This window comes from Gambusia affinis, linkage group LG09, assembly GCF_019740435.1.
Source record: "Gambusia affinis linkage group LG09, SWU_Gaff_1.0, whole genome shotgun sequence".
In the NCBI taxonomy this organism is placed as follows: domain Eukaryota; kingdom Metazoa; phylum Chordata; class Actinopteri; order Cyprinodontiformes; family Poeciliidae; genus Gambusia; species Gambusia affinis.
Window position 1 is genome coordinate 16,306,469 of NC_057876.1, and position 15,358 is coordinate 16,321,826.

Consider the following 15,358-nt stretch of genomic DNA (forward strand, 5'->3'; position numbering starts at 1 on the left):
TTTCCCAGATAGGCAAGTAGAATCACTGGATTACTCTGCAGGGTTCACCAGACAATGCATCAGAAAGTGTTTGGAGTTGCGACATGCCAGCATTAAATAGACTTCAGTGGCTCTGTGTAAGTGGTTTTAGCTTCCTTACATCATATCAGCAACAGTGAAAGCAGTTAAATGTGTAACAATGTACAAGGATATACCACTGATAGAAGTGTCGGGGGTGGCTAAATCTTTCGCTAAAATACCCAGAGGCATCTGGCAAATATATACAGTACATAGAATGAATGATGTTGATTTTGTTCTAAAGCTGTTCAGTTGCTACAGATACAACCGTAAAAAATGTAAACTTTTATCGAGCCCATTTATACCTCCAATGACCCCGCTGATATTATCAAACAGTAACTGTCCTGGATTTACAATGCTTGCTCTGCACTGAGTTTTGTCCTTCACTTGATTCTTCCCGGGAAAAATAATGTTATTTTATTTATTTTAAGACTTTTATTTGGGAAGTGAGTTGTTTTCCTCAAGCTCTAAAGCAATAAATCAGCAACATATTATTAACTTCATGCTGAAAATACCCCTTAAGACAGAAAATAAATAAACTCCAGTTGAACAATAATTTGTAGGCCTAGGCGGAAGGGTAGAGATGAAAATATGGAACGTGTTAATATCACTCAGAAATGATTGGTCCTTATTTGAATCCGTAAGTAGAAACAAAAATGAAATGATTGGCATTGATAATGGTAAGAATTACTGAATGTACAGCAATGTACATTTTATTTCCCAAACATCATTAATGCCCAGGCACACACAGAGAACAAAAAAATGTGTAGGTCAAATACTCTGAACCGTCACCTAAAACCTCCTTTTAAGTAATCTAATAATGTTTATGATTCAGTGATCTTTGTCAAACCCTTTTGTTGCTCTGCTTTGTTGAAAATGTCATCTTGTTTGTACTGCTAAGACTCATTATGCTCAATCACTGCTGAGGTAATTGCAGAACATAACAGGACACCAAAACAGATGACCTGCAGATGTTCTTCATGGCATTTAGAGAGGCGTTACTTTTAGTCTACTGAATTCATGTCATTTTTTTTCGCTTTCTCAAATTCACTGTTCTTCAGAAAGCCTTCTTTCTTCTTTTGATCACCTAATATCCACGCTTATTTTTGTATGGTTAGTAGGCTCAATTAAAATAAATCCAGCACTTTCAACATTTTTTGGAAAATATTTTTGTCGCTCTTAAATAAAGAGGATTATGTTTTGATAGATAGTTTTTGATTTTTGATATTTTTAATTAACTTTCCTTGTCCTCAAGCAGCTTTTTATGTTAAAACTGAAATGGGATTCAACTGAGAAACCGGTTATTAACCCAAAAACATGACAATATTTTCATTAGAAAAGCAGTTAAGTATTTTTTTAATTATTTGTTGAGTCCCAGGTGATTGTGTGGAAAGTTAAAAGTTATATAAAATCCATAAACTTTTCTATTTAAATTTGACATATTTTCAAAGTTTATTCAGACTTTAAAAAACATTGTTTTGTTTGTATTGTGTGTTTTTATAAAAACCTATATCTGAAAAAACAAAGATAAATTTAGCACAACTCTGTTTAAGTTCCCTGAAATAAGTATTAGTTTAGACACAAAAACCTCTTTTTCTAAACCCATGTATTCTGTATCTTGTCAAATTCATAAGTGCTTTTATTATATGATTTGAAGGAACTGTCTGAATGTGTGTCAACAAAATATCTCTTACTTGAATAACTTTGCTCATTTAACAATTTTGATTTTTTTTTATTACAATAAGTTTGCATTATATCATGGTTAATGTGCTACTTACTTAAATCTAAATTTAAATCGGTTTTATCTAATGTACGGTAACAGTTTTTCTTTCAAAATTTAAAGAGATTAGTATAGGAGATGAACTACACCTGTTTCCTTTAATGGTTGACTTGCGGGACACGTCCACATGTCCTGATCAGGATCTGGATTTCATGATGACTTCAGCTCAGTGTTGACCCAGACAGAAAGAGACAGAACATGAAACAGGGAAGGACGTTGATCCACTAAGTTGGACCAAAAATGAGTTTGCCAGTTTCAGTTGCATTAAAAGCTTCTGAGTGCACTAAAATATATATTTATGTTTGTCAATTTATTTATTTATTTATTTTATTTAAAGCTCATGTGACGTTTTATTTTGTTTTCCTCTGCACCGCTAATGTGGACAGCATCAGCCTTTCTTCAAGCTCCTCCCTCTCAAAATGAAACTTTATAACTTCAAATTGGGACTTGAGTCCTTTCTTTAAACTCCAGAAGAAAGTTAAAACAAATTTGACAAAAGTAAGTTAAGTTATTCACTTTGCTTAAATGACACTTAAAGTTTTGCCCTCTGCTAATTATCTATGTAATTAATGTTTTGGTTTTATTTTGTTTGTGCATCCTGTCACTAAATTAGCTCATTAGGAAATACACCTGTGTGAGATTAATAAGTTTGATTCTTGATTATGTGTAATTATCTTAATTGATAAAAGGAGAATAATTTTCAGAAATATCCAGTACCTACTTTACTGTTAAATTTGTGATCACAATAGACCACTGTAGAAGAGTTCATCCTTCAGAACAGATGTTGGAGAGAATCCTATATAGATTATAAGACTGATTTCTTGCTTACATTTGTACAGTTTAACAGATCATATCAGTCCACCACTGTAGTATTATCAAGTTGCTTATGCGGAAATTAATTACTCTCGTCTCCAATGACTGACATGAGGGAATCACTCCAATGCAAGCAAATCCTTGTTGTGAAGGAAATGCCACTTACTACTTCTCGGGTATGTCATGATTCTTGAGTTAGGTCAAGTTGATTGTGTACATTACTGATGAGAACTTGAGCGCTTATGTTTCATTTTGTCCAAGATAAAGCAAAAGTTACTAATAGCAACTAGAGTGAGACGTGGTTAAGAAAAACCTCCACATTTCTTAACCACATCTCATTTATATATGTCATTGAATTTATAATATTCTAGGCACAGTAGTAGCTGTATAGCACATACAAATGTTTACGTACATTTTTTTTCATAACCTGCATTGCTTTCTATTAAAGTGCCGTTTGGCAGTGATTGTTAAACATGGTCCATTTTAATGTCCAGAATGACAATGGCCTTTCATGTTAAAACTGTTTTATGTTTAAATTTACAGGCAGTCCACTGTATTCTGTTAGCACCAAGACGTTTCAGTTTCAATGTGGCCTGAAGCTGGAAATCAGATTTGTAAAGTCAAAGATTTTCTTGTTTTTTCTCTAAAATCCTGACCTTAACTTCCACTTGCCATACCTTAAAATTACAATGATATCTGCAGCACTGAGTAGTCTATGTTGTGTATGAAATGTTGGAACAATGTTTTATAGCACTGAAGTGAAGAAAATAAAAAAATAATAAATAAAAGTATTTTTGTAAGGCTTACTTCCTGGTAAAACCATTAACTTGAATATTTAATTGTATTTTTAGACAATTTTAATACTCTTTCAGATATCTCTTCTAAATAATTATTTGCAAGTGGAATATTACACTTATTGATATTGTGTTGTGATATATTGCGCAGCTCTAATTTAGATCAAAGAGGGTGTTTCTTTGTTTTGTTTTGTTTTGTTTTGGGGGTACCACTTACTCACAGGCTTTTACCCAGAGCATTAAACTTTCAATCCATGTAGGTCAACAAACATAAGGTATGAAAAAAGAAAACCATGAGAAGTGGCATCACAACAAAACTCACTCTGTCCATAAGCACTCGCACACAGTACATTTTACACCCTTATCCCAATTCACAAACACAAACATGTATTAGGATTTTCTTTATATTACAAAAGTGAAAACTAGGGTCAGAGGTTAAATTGTTTGTTGGCATCATTTTAGGTATTTTTACCTTGAATGATTTGTGAATATGTTTTACGAAGATAGATTTTAACTTAGCAGATGAACAAGTTACTTGGTATTTGATAATCATGATGGGGACTATCATGTACAAGATATTATCTATAATGGTTTTCCATGGGTATGTGCTTTTTTAAATTGGTTCCCTGAGTATCAGTGACTAGGGGCCCCAGAGATTTAGTGAACATGGGCCCCGGAGGGTGTTAATCCTGTTTTGGTGGCAAGATAAGAAAGTGTGAAAGCAGCTTTACTTTATTAATACTAATAACCAGGACTTTTTAATTGATTTTTTTTTCCTCACAAAAACATCAAGGCCATGTTAAACGATGCAGTTCTTTTATATTGCTGTTAGATTCTATTAAGAAATTGCAAACAACTTACAATAATGTATTTTTGTTCAAACAATAAAGCACTTATTGAACAGGAGCAACATTCAAAACCTAATTGTGCAACTGGTAATATTCAGTTGTTGTTTTTTATGCAGACAATAAAAACAACAATTCAACTATGCCTGAGATATGCAGGCAAATGCTGAGAGAAATATAGAAAGAAATTCAGAAAACATGCAACATCTCTGGTGGCAGCGATGCAGTAATCACCACCAGCTCTACAAGCATCGTTATAAATGATGCTTTTTTTAATATTCACAATATAGTCCACCATGATTCCTCGTCTCTGCCTATGTGATGCCATGTCACGAAACAGTAGGCTCCAGACTCTAATTAGAAGATGAGGAAGTGAATTTTCCAGCTATGACCAGTCGGAGATTTGCAGCTAAGTGACAACATTTCTCATTTCATAAAAAATAAAATAAAATAAAAAATTCAGATCTTTCTGAACACAGAAAAACGTCCCCACAATGAACATATTTCCTTTCAAATTTAACAATCTATACCTATTATTTATTCTGACAGAATAACTACACAGAACATCTTTTCAATGAAAGTTTCACAATTTTTTCCCCCCCATATGAATTTGTTACAGATGTAAAATTTTTAAGGGCTTTATAAAACTACAATCGGAATATATATTTTTTTCTCCCTTCGCTTCTTGTCCTCCATTAAAGATAACTGTAAAAATCAACACAGAGATAATTTTTGCCAGCGTACCTTATTAAATGGAAACTCCATTATACTTATCTCAGAGTACCACTGGCTGAAAATGAGTCATTACATTGTAATTTCATGCTGCCAGGATGTCATGGTCCCGTCTGGATGGTTCAAGTCTGTTGGTTCTCAAATGGCAGCACATGGCTCTTTGTCTGCTTTATCCAGCTGGGTAGAAACAACCCAGCAAAAGGAGCAGACCTGGACGTATAAATATTAAATTACCGTCATATCTTCCACAAGGGTTTTGTCGTGATCCTTTTCTTTTCACGTCATGTCTGTCCCATGCAGTGGTTTAACTAAGTGATTATTTATGAAAGGCAACTGCACTTTCTTTCCTGCAGCTGTGCAGGACACTCTGTCATGAAATTATCAGGAGCATGAGACAGTGAACTAAAAAATGCTCGATGCCAGGGTCTGTCGTGGTCACCGGCTGCAAATGCACCCGGTTCTGTCATGCAGATAATCATCCTTCTGCCACAGGGAATCACAAGCCTACATGGTGGTAGGTGTTAGGGGGACCAGTAGGCAACTTGACTTCCCCTTTGTGCCCTCGCCTCCTCCTTCTTCTAACCTCGCCGCCCCGCCAGACCTGTCAGAGCCCCAGCACAATCCCACTACTCTAGTGTGACAAGACTGACCTGGAGCCTGTGATCCCTACTCCCTTGCACCAGTTGCCCTCGCAGGCCTTATCTGAAAGCAGCATCCCGGTGGCAGAGTTGGGCGCCACTTGAGGCCACACAGAGAGGACAGGTCATTACTGCTGCGCTTTTCAAAGAGAGCTCCTCGCAGTTCTGCTGCTGCCCTTCTCCACCCGATCACTCCTGGCACAGGCTGCATCTCACGCCTGCTGAGCATTTTTACTGACACTTCATACTCTTATGGGGGAACCAGATTTCCGCTCCCCAGACTTGCAGCGCTCCTCGTTTTAATAAACGAGCACTCATAGCCACATTAGCTACAGTGCTCAAAGGAAAGAATGACAAAACCATATTTCATTCATTGTTAGTGTTGTGCTTAATGCCATAGTTAGATTTCACAGCTTTACACACCCATTTGTACTTAATAATGACTTTGAAAGAGTGTGACAGCAAATACAGAATATTTCCTTAATTCCTCCAACATCACTTGTGCGCTCTTTTTCCACCCCTCCCCACTTTGTGCTCATCTTTATGTGTTAAGAGGCATGAAGTCAGCTGGGTTTGTCAGTAATGGTTGATAACTAATTCAATGGGGGGCTCTCAGAAGCAAGAGGTTTTCATCTCATTTTCCCCACTTTACAAGTTTCACTTTTACACTACACTGGCCCGACTGGATTCCCGGTACGCATGCTGGGTGATTTCGCCAACAATAATTCCCTTGAGTGGATTTCATGTTTTAACATATTGGCAACATATAAATATATATATATATATATATATATATATATAAAAAAAAATAAAAAAATAAAAGTTAGTCACGAGTAGTTTTTTTTGTGTTTAGATAAGCATCTAATTAGTATGTAATCTTCAATAGTTTTAGCACAAGAAAGCCTAAACTCTTTCACATTCTGAGGTTGCGCAACTGCGTGCATAATTTTTCATATCAGAAAACAATATGAGCCTCATCTGGAGGCTAACTGAATGGAGAGCCACCCCAGGCCAGTGTTTTTGAGACTGCAGGCAATATCTATCATAATCAAAGCCTTTTTTATGCAAATGCATGCTGACTTACACTTTTTAGAAGTAAAGAGGCTTTTGTATTTCCGATTGAAAATCAGTCTCATTAGGAAGTGGAAATCCCTCCTTGTAAATGAGCTGCAGAGGCAAGTCACAAATGCCTTACTATGAACATAACCACTGAGCCACAAATTCATATTTTAAAGTTATGGTTATAACTGTTAGGGTGGAAAATAGTCGATCTGATCATTTTCAGACTGTGCAATTGAGATGTATGCAGTTTCACAGACAGACGTGTTCATGTTTACTGTAGTTATGAAATAAATAAGGCAGAAGCTACAGTAAAGACACTGAGCACAGTTATGTTTTTCATTTGTATTTAACATGCATAAAAAAAAGTCATACAAATTTTTCATGGTCAGTTTTTGTTGAAGAGCCTCTCAACATTAATAATGAGCCTTTTTCCACAAAATTGACGCAACATAAATTACCAGAGGCCAAGTGAGGAGAATAATTATAAAATTAATAGAAATTAATTTTCAGGTCAGAGCTTCGATGTTAAATGCCTGATGCAATAAACTATTGCCCTCTGTTGGGCAACGGTGCTACCTACATTGGCTTCGGCATGAACTGGAAAGTTCCTAAATGAGATGGATGTCTTTTTTTTCTTTTTCCCCCCCACTGACAGTGTTAAATTTAGAGAAAAATTATCTCAAGACATTTTAACTAAGTAAACAAAATTATGTGTAAAAAAATAAATAAACAGACTTCTACCCACTGTACACAGTATGATGTATTCATTTCTGCCTCTTTAGGGCATCATACACCTTAAATGTTTTGTGTATAATTGGATAACACAGGTTTATCCTCAGCAAGCACTTTGTATGAGCAATCCAATTTCACATCCTCCTGAAGGGAAACCATTATTCTTAACCAGGGCTTGATACTCCAGTCACCCCTGCCCAGAAATGCAGTACAAGGTTCTGCTCAAATCCTATCAGCTGCTAACCTTGTTACCAGCCAATCTGTATTATTGTGCTATAATTCCATATTTGGTTCTGTCCTCGCCATGGCACCAGCAATTGAAAAGATAAAGCTTTTGCTGCCATTTTGTTGACAACAATGCCTTGCTGGACTGTTTGTCTTCTATCTGTGAACATTGGCACGTTACAGTGCACTGTTCAAACCAGTGTCTCCATCGAGTATTTGGCCATTTTATTTTCTTTTTCAGATAGTCTGTGCACGAGAATAAAATAGGATTTTTTTGGCATACTTTTTCCTGTTAATATTTTTCGTAAAATAAAAAAAAATATATAAAAAAAAATTCAAAGATCAACAAAAACATACTACCACAGCAGGGAAAAGGGCTATATAAAGTACCTTATAAAAGTGACAGTTTTTGTTGCAGGTATTAAATATACTTTTCATTAAGCCCACGTTTCTGTTGTTAAAAATAGTTTTTTATTCGTCTGATGTAATATTCTAATTTTAAATGTCAGGTTTGTATTAGTTGTGAGCGGAACGTGTGAGTCTTGCTGAGAAAGGAAACAGTAGCAGATTTACAATGAGTGATTTATCCAGTAAGGCAGAGAAAGTAAACATCAAAACCTTTTCTGACAGGAGTAACTTGAACACCTAACAAACCAGCACCCAACCTGGTGATTTAAAGGAGCTCTGTGGCAAACCAAGTCTGCCTGTAATACAAAAATACTGGCTGTGTTGATGTAGTTGTAATTTCAGCTTGGCTACTGACTAGCTGTGTTACTTTATTGCGCACAGATGTCAGCGCTGCCATTTCTCCTAACATCATAATGAGCAAAGAGCATTTATACTCCAACAATAACCTTCACAGTCTGGCTTTTCACTCCATGTTCAAGGTTTATACTTCCCAACGCAAACTTGCTGAGTCTTTTCCATCGGATTTAAATTGCTTCCTTAAGTCCAAGAATCCACTTATAATGGAACAATATTTGTTTCATGCAGAGGCAGGTGGATGAGGAGAAATCTGTCTACTGTTTTCCACAGAACTCATCTAAAAGTTTTTGCATGGATAATATTTGTAGTAAAGATACTCACTATCCTTCTTTTGTTTCTCCAATTGTCAAGCAATAATAACTTCAATATTTAAAAACAGGCTTCCGGACTGTGCAGTAGCATACACTGTGTCATCATTCATATATGAAAGTGCATATTTGGTACTGGAGGCTTGACTCTGTGTCAGAAAGAGGCATGTCAAAATGACTTCATTTAAATATCATGTTGAGACCAGTTATTATTGATCTATGGCTTGTACATTTTGATTTTCTGGCTCTGGGATTTAAAAATGATACAACTTTTTTCTGGCTTAGAAACTGGATGTGTTAAAATGATCCACAGAAAAAACTTCAATTCAGAAATTCAAAACTAGATCAGGTTTAAAATGCAGAAAGTACATCTTTATGGTTGAGTGCATGGATATTATGTGAGGAAAGGAACTCAGTTAATTTAAAATATGACACTGATTCTAAATAAAACAACTAAAACATCATAAGAGATATGAAAGCCATTAAATATACAGTAAGTACTACAGTTTTTCATCTCAATTTAGCAGGCCTTACTGTTAGAAAATCAAATGACAGTCGATGTTCTATGTCACTGTTCTTATTCCAGAAATTTCCTAAATCTTGGCATGTCTAAAACATATGGATAAAAATGGCCACATCTGTCCCGCACAGTATCCAAACTCGTCTTGATCCGAAGCCAACTTGAATTTGGGATACGTGCTTGAATTGTAATAAATAGAGGTGGAGAGAGAATAATGCTGATCTTATCAAAAGTAAAGTATTGAATCCAAAACCTCGCCGGATATGAAAAAGGTTAAAATTTTCTTCCTATATCATATTTTCCCAGAGGCTCTGTAGTTTTTCCACTTCAAGTTACATATCACACTTTTTCATTGTAGTTTCAACATCACTAGTTAAATACTGATTTAGCCTTATAAATCTAAGCAGCAGTTTCATTCCCTCTAGAAATATTTCAGAATTGATTTCTAAGTTCATAAGGCAACAAGTTAATCTACAGTACATGGGTAGACAGTTATGTGACAATGACGTACCAAAGAGCAACGGCATAAATATAAAAACGGTGCCGTGCACCTCCTCTACATCCTTCAGATGCGTTCATTTGCAAATAATCTCGCTTTCAGCTCTCAGCATCATGTTTGGACAAGTGCCATTCGGCTTGATTGGGTGATGAGTTCTATTTTTTTTGCCAGGCAGGGAACTGAGATAGGCCAAGGATCTTTGCTTGTAACTTCTGACACTGCACATGCGCTGCAATAAATCTTTTTCAAATTAACTCCTTGGCTTAACACCAACAAGAGCTTTTCACATTTAATGATGCCCCCATCCTTCAATGATACTAATCAAATTCTAATAATTAGTACATTCATTTATAACCTCCAAGGGAAAAAGTGATTTATTACCAGTTTTTTTTTTCTTATATTTTCAGTATGACTTTTTACAAATGGGTAATATTACAGATGAGTGCCAAAATAATATGTGACCTATTAAAACTGAATTTAGTATTCAAAAAAAATGAAAGGGATGTTCTGAAACACCAGACATAGATTAGTTTTGGCACCTATCTTGACACATTATTGTTGATCTTCTTTATTTATTCATTGTAGAAGAGGTGTTGCTCAGTAAGGCATCCGCTCATCTGGTCTAACTACGTGGTGAGAAAAATAAATAAACTGTGGAGATGTGAAATTGAAGCACAGAACACGACCTCGGTTGGGGATTTGCAGAGAATGTATCCATACAAGCCACATTATTTGCTGCATTGTGTGCTTCATATCTACATTCATGTCTGGTGAAAAATTTGTATTTGCAGCACAGTCTCCTGGAGTAGGGAAGAGAGGGAAAATATCATAACGGATATTGAAGAAGCAGTCAAACAGACTGAGATTAGGCCTGTGGATAACTGTTTGAGTTATTTGGGAGTCAGAGATACTCTTTTAAATAACATTTAAGGGGTACAATGCTGATCCTCTTCCTGTCCAAGAGAAACGTGAAAAAAATAAAAATCAATGTCAGTATCTTGTTTGCGTGTGAAATACAGAGAAAGGCAAGTTTGGGTTAGCCTTGCATTCTGTTGCATGAAAACAAGGGTGTGCAGGTGTCCTACAGTAGGCTAGAAGGATGAACTCTGTCATGTGAAAGAGGTTGCTGGTAATGAGAACTGAGTCTGCCACCCCACCAGAGCTGGATTCTGAATCGTCTCCCTTGTGAAACCTCCATGACAATCTCAGTGGGTATATCAAGTGGAGTAAATTGTACACGAGACCAAGAAAACAAGCAGATATTTTTGATCTCGCTCACAAGATCCCCAAGGCCTTATCGCCACAATGTCTCGGGAAGTTGAGGAATCACAGCTCAGACATGCCAAATAATATTGGGAACAAAGACGAAAAGAAAAACAGCGACTTGCATAACTTCACAGGAAGATATAACAAAACCCAGAGCGGTTCAAGAGAGACTCGAGACATCTGTGTCCCTCCGAGATTTAAATGTGTGTTGTTAGGGGTTTTATTTTTAGACCCAGAGCTCCCAGTGGGGGTTGTAAGCAAGTAATACTGTGTTTGGGTGTGCGCTTGCAACCAAATAACTCACTGTCAAACACAACCATTTTGACTTATGCTTCTGCCTGAGTAATCCCCTCACCTATTTTTTTTTTTTCTGCATTTTTAACTCTGAAGTTGGGCTCAGATTCCTTTGGGACTTATTACACTGTTGTCTTGTGAGCAACTGCTTGGGAAATTAAGGTATTTCAAACAACACAGAGTCACAAATTGCTACAGATTTTTTTTATGTTTATGGTAAACAGCATTCATCTTTAGTTAAACACCTTGGTTTGTTGTAGCAGCAGTACAAATGTCAGTGATATTTTTGATAGTATGGATGTGTGACCAATAACACTGTTTGCAAAAACATGTTGGATGGTCAGACAATACTGACTAAATTAATATTGTCCTACAAAACTCTTGAAGTCGTCGGGCTTGTTAACTGACGTGCGTCTCCTCTAACTTTGCAAATATATTGTCATGTAAAAAAGAAATTAAACCGTAGAACTGTGCAGGATGACAAATCTGTGAACTGGTCCTTATCACACTGACACACTCAATGCTGCGCACACCATTGTGATGCATAGAGTGAAGGTTCATGCATTTCATCTACGGAGAGATTTTTCAGCAGCAAAACAAAAGTGAGAAAAATCGGAAAGAAACTCATCTGAGAAAGTTTAGATCATCCACAATATTTATTAATGTACGTCAGTTTAGCCCATGAGTACGTTCTAATCTAGGGTGTCATATTCAAAATATTAAAGGTATTAATGTGTTTGTTGTGTCTGTAATTTCAGATTTTGTTGCAAAGTAGAATTGACTATTAAATTTAACCAGTGTTGTGTTTTTTAGCCCATCAAAATATCAGCTTCCTTTTATTCGAACTTCCTTGCCTGCTTGACTCTAGGCTCTGTCTGTACATTGTCCATGGCAACTTCATCAACCACATAAGTTTTACAACTTTTCAAAAACTCCTAATTTTCATCCAGGTTCCAGGGGGATCTACTTTTCAGCTTTGCTATTTTCCAATTTGCTGTTTGTATAGTCATACAGCAGTCCAACAAAAAATAAATAAATAATGGAAATTCCCATTTGTATATATACTGTATATGTAACAGCCAATTACCAGTGTTTACTGACACCCTGGAATATTATAACATTTTCTTTCACAAAATAAGGATACGACTATAAACTTTAGGGTGCATTAGTATGTCCTTCAGTATTTCAATGTAATCAACACAAAACGCAAAAAATAAAAAATAAAAAAAAATAATCTTTGTTACTGTCATTACAACTTATTCTATGTTACAGTTTAGAAAATGTTAGTATTTTCTCTGTGGACACAGTATTAACACACACAGTTTTTTTCCACCTGTGTTATTATTACCACTGATGGAGCTACTCATAAGAGTTATGTATAAACTAGTAAGAAGATAAACATGGTGTCCCCCACAGTTTGAGCCATTGCCATGGAAGACATTAAATGTGTTACTAGAGACTTCAAGATGATAAAGCTTGACTATAAGGGTTTTTTTGTACAGTGTAATAATAGATTAAAAAGACCTTAGTATGTAAGCCTTTTATTTTCAGAGTATTACCTCACAATTGCACCATGGGGCATACGGCTGCTGTGAGCTTCTAACAATGCCATAATTCACCACGGAATGAGCTATTTTCAGTCGTATAAATACTGCTTTTAATGTCCCACCTGAGACTGTTGTTCTCAGTCTCCTCAGCTGTATTTCTACATATGTTGCAGAATGAAATGATAAACTGATTCTTGCTGTTTATTAGGTCTGCGTTGACTCATTAATACTGCAGACATGTACACATGTAGGTGCTTAATCTGTCCTTTTATGTAAAGCTTTTTTTCAAAGCTGGGTGCGCGGAAAACTTCTTTAATATACAGCTATTAAAAGTATCATATAGTTTAAAATTTTCTAATGAGTATTGTTCAGATTAGTCTGGCTAAATAGAACAGAGTGGATTTAGACATCCACTCCAAACAACATTCTGGCAGTAACAAGAAAAATATAATCCATCTGTTTACACATAAGTGGCTGACTGAGTATTAAAATAATAAAAGTCCATTAGGTCCTCTCTCTTTGTTCACAAATAATTTAACCAAGGTAATGACTAAAAACAGCTTGAGAATATTAGGGATAAAAAAAAATTAGAAGAAAACCTAATGTCCATTAAACAACAACAACAACAAAAACAAAACAACTGAGTGCACTCAAGCCCTACCGCCTTTTCAAATTGTGTCCAAGAAGCACCTATAAAATGGTCCAGGGTAGGTGATCCAAGGGCAGACTGTGGCTCAGCAGAAGATCCAGTTACAGTGGGAACCAATGACAGCAGGCACCAGCAGTCAGGTAAGGGCACACTCTCCTGCTGAAACCTTTAAAGAAAAAAACTGAATAAAACACCTCCAATATGCAGGACTTTTCAACTAAACTCCCCTTTATAAAGAGGTTAACAAACTAATTTTCCAGTGCCCCATTTTCTGAAAAGGGAAGCATCATTTGCATATAAAATAATCACATATAAAATAAACATTTCCAACTGAAAATCTTATTAACTGCTAAGCCTGAAACTCTTGCGTATTTGTGCGATTAACAGACGTCAGTATTCAGAATAATGCAACTGGTTCAAACATTCATCCAGCACACTGGATTTTTGACAATCACTCCACCTTCATTAGATCATTTCCCAAAACAGAAGATCAAACACACAGAAAGCATCACATGCACCATATGCCTCTGTTATCTAAAATATGCCTTACTTTAAGTTCATTCCGACTGGTTTTATGTGCAATGAAGAACTCATTTAGCAGCAGTCAACTCTGTGCTAACTCGGTTAGCATGTAGCTACAAGTAATCAAATTGAAAACTCATCGGGATATTGAAAAACGAAGTTCAAATAAATCCATGTTCGAATCACAGAACTTAAAGTCTTCTTAAATTCATCAAATCTGATTCTCTTTACGTTTTAACTTCAACTTTAGTTATTTCTACTTCTGCTGCACACGTTGGCAGCCAACAGTGATAATCCAAGGAAGCGTCTGTAAATCCAGGTCACTCTCCGCGTTTTCTTTCACAGGGCAAGAGTTCTTATTCGTCTTTGCAATTGGTTGAATGACCATTTGCTGCCCCCTTGAGGATAAACTTGACATTATAAAACGAGCTGAGTTAAAAGAGCTGTTTAGTTGATTTGCAGCTCCACTTGTCAATGTGAGTAAAATGTTGATCTATAACTTTAGCTCTGTCATGCAGTGACGTGCGGTCAGGGGAGGCAGGTGAGGCAGTGCCTCACCAGCCATCATGGAAAGAAAGAAAATATATAATCATAAAGTAATTTAAATTGTTATATTCATCCGGTCGTTTGTACTAAAAAATATTTATTTTTCATGTAGCTTCACCAATTTCGATTTTTATTTGTTCAAAATCGCTGAATTTTCTTATTTTCCCATTCAAATGCTTGGAAGCGATGCCGGTGAGGCAGCAGCGAGCTCTGCCTCACCTTGGATTGCGCAACCTGGCTCTCGCTGGCTGCTAAGCGAGAGAGCATGTTGCTGTAGGCGTCAATAAAATGGTTTAAACTAATTTAATATGTGAACTTATTTCCAATAATTTAGCTTATGTATATAATGTACAGTGCTTTTGTCACCAACTGTGTTTGTGTAACGTGTTTCGTAATGAGCGATTATAAACGGCAGAGAACAGGTTCGAGGTGAGGCAGGCAGTTCTCTTGCCTCATGGCAGGGGCTCAAGATCCCAGATTCTCCTCAACTGCCGAGTAAGTGACAGCGAGCTAGGCTAAACGATTCGGGAAGCAAGTCAAGTGCAGCGATAGATTATAATAGATAGTGATTTTTTTCCTCTCGCTTATCCCGACTTTCGACATGGATGACTACATTACAACACCAAAAAAGTTTTCTCAAGTGGACTTTCAATCGAAGCAGGAGATAATATGTGTGTTTTGTGAGCTACAGTTTGTATGTGTAAGGATGCAGAAGTGAAACATAACCTGTAAACTGCTGTCAATCTATGCATCTATTTGCAAAT

At 36.2% G+C, this 15,358-nt stretch overlaps 1 protein-coding gene across 2 annotated transcripts in view; it reads right to left on the reverse strand.

Annotated features, from left to right (window-relative positions):
- Positions 1-15,358, reverse strand: part of pcdh11 (protocadherin 11) — a 370,226-nt gene that overhangs the window by 303,742 nt on the left and 51,126 nt on the right. For both annotated transcript variants that reach the window (XM_044126903.1, XM_044126907.1), the window contains exon 2: positions 13,539-13,692. The gene's annotated coding sequence lies outside the window, so the exon portion shown is untranslated. The remainder of the gene's footprint in view (positions 1-13,538; positions 13,693-15,358) is intronic.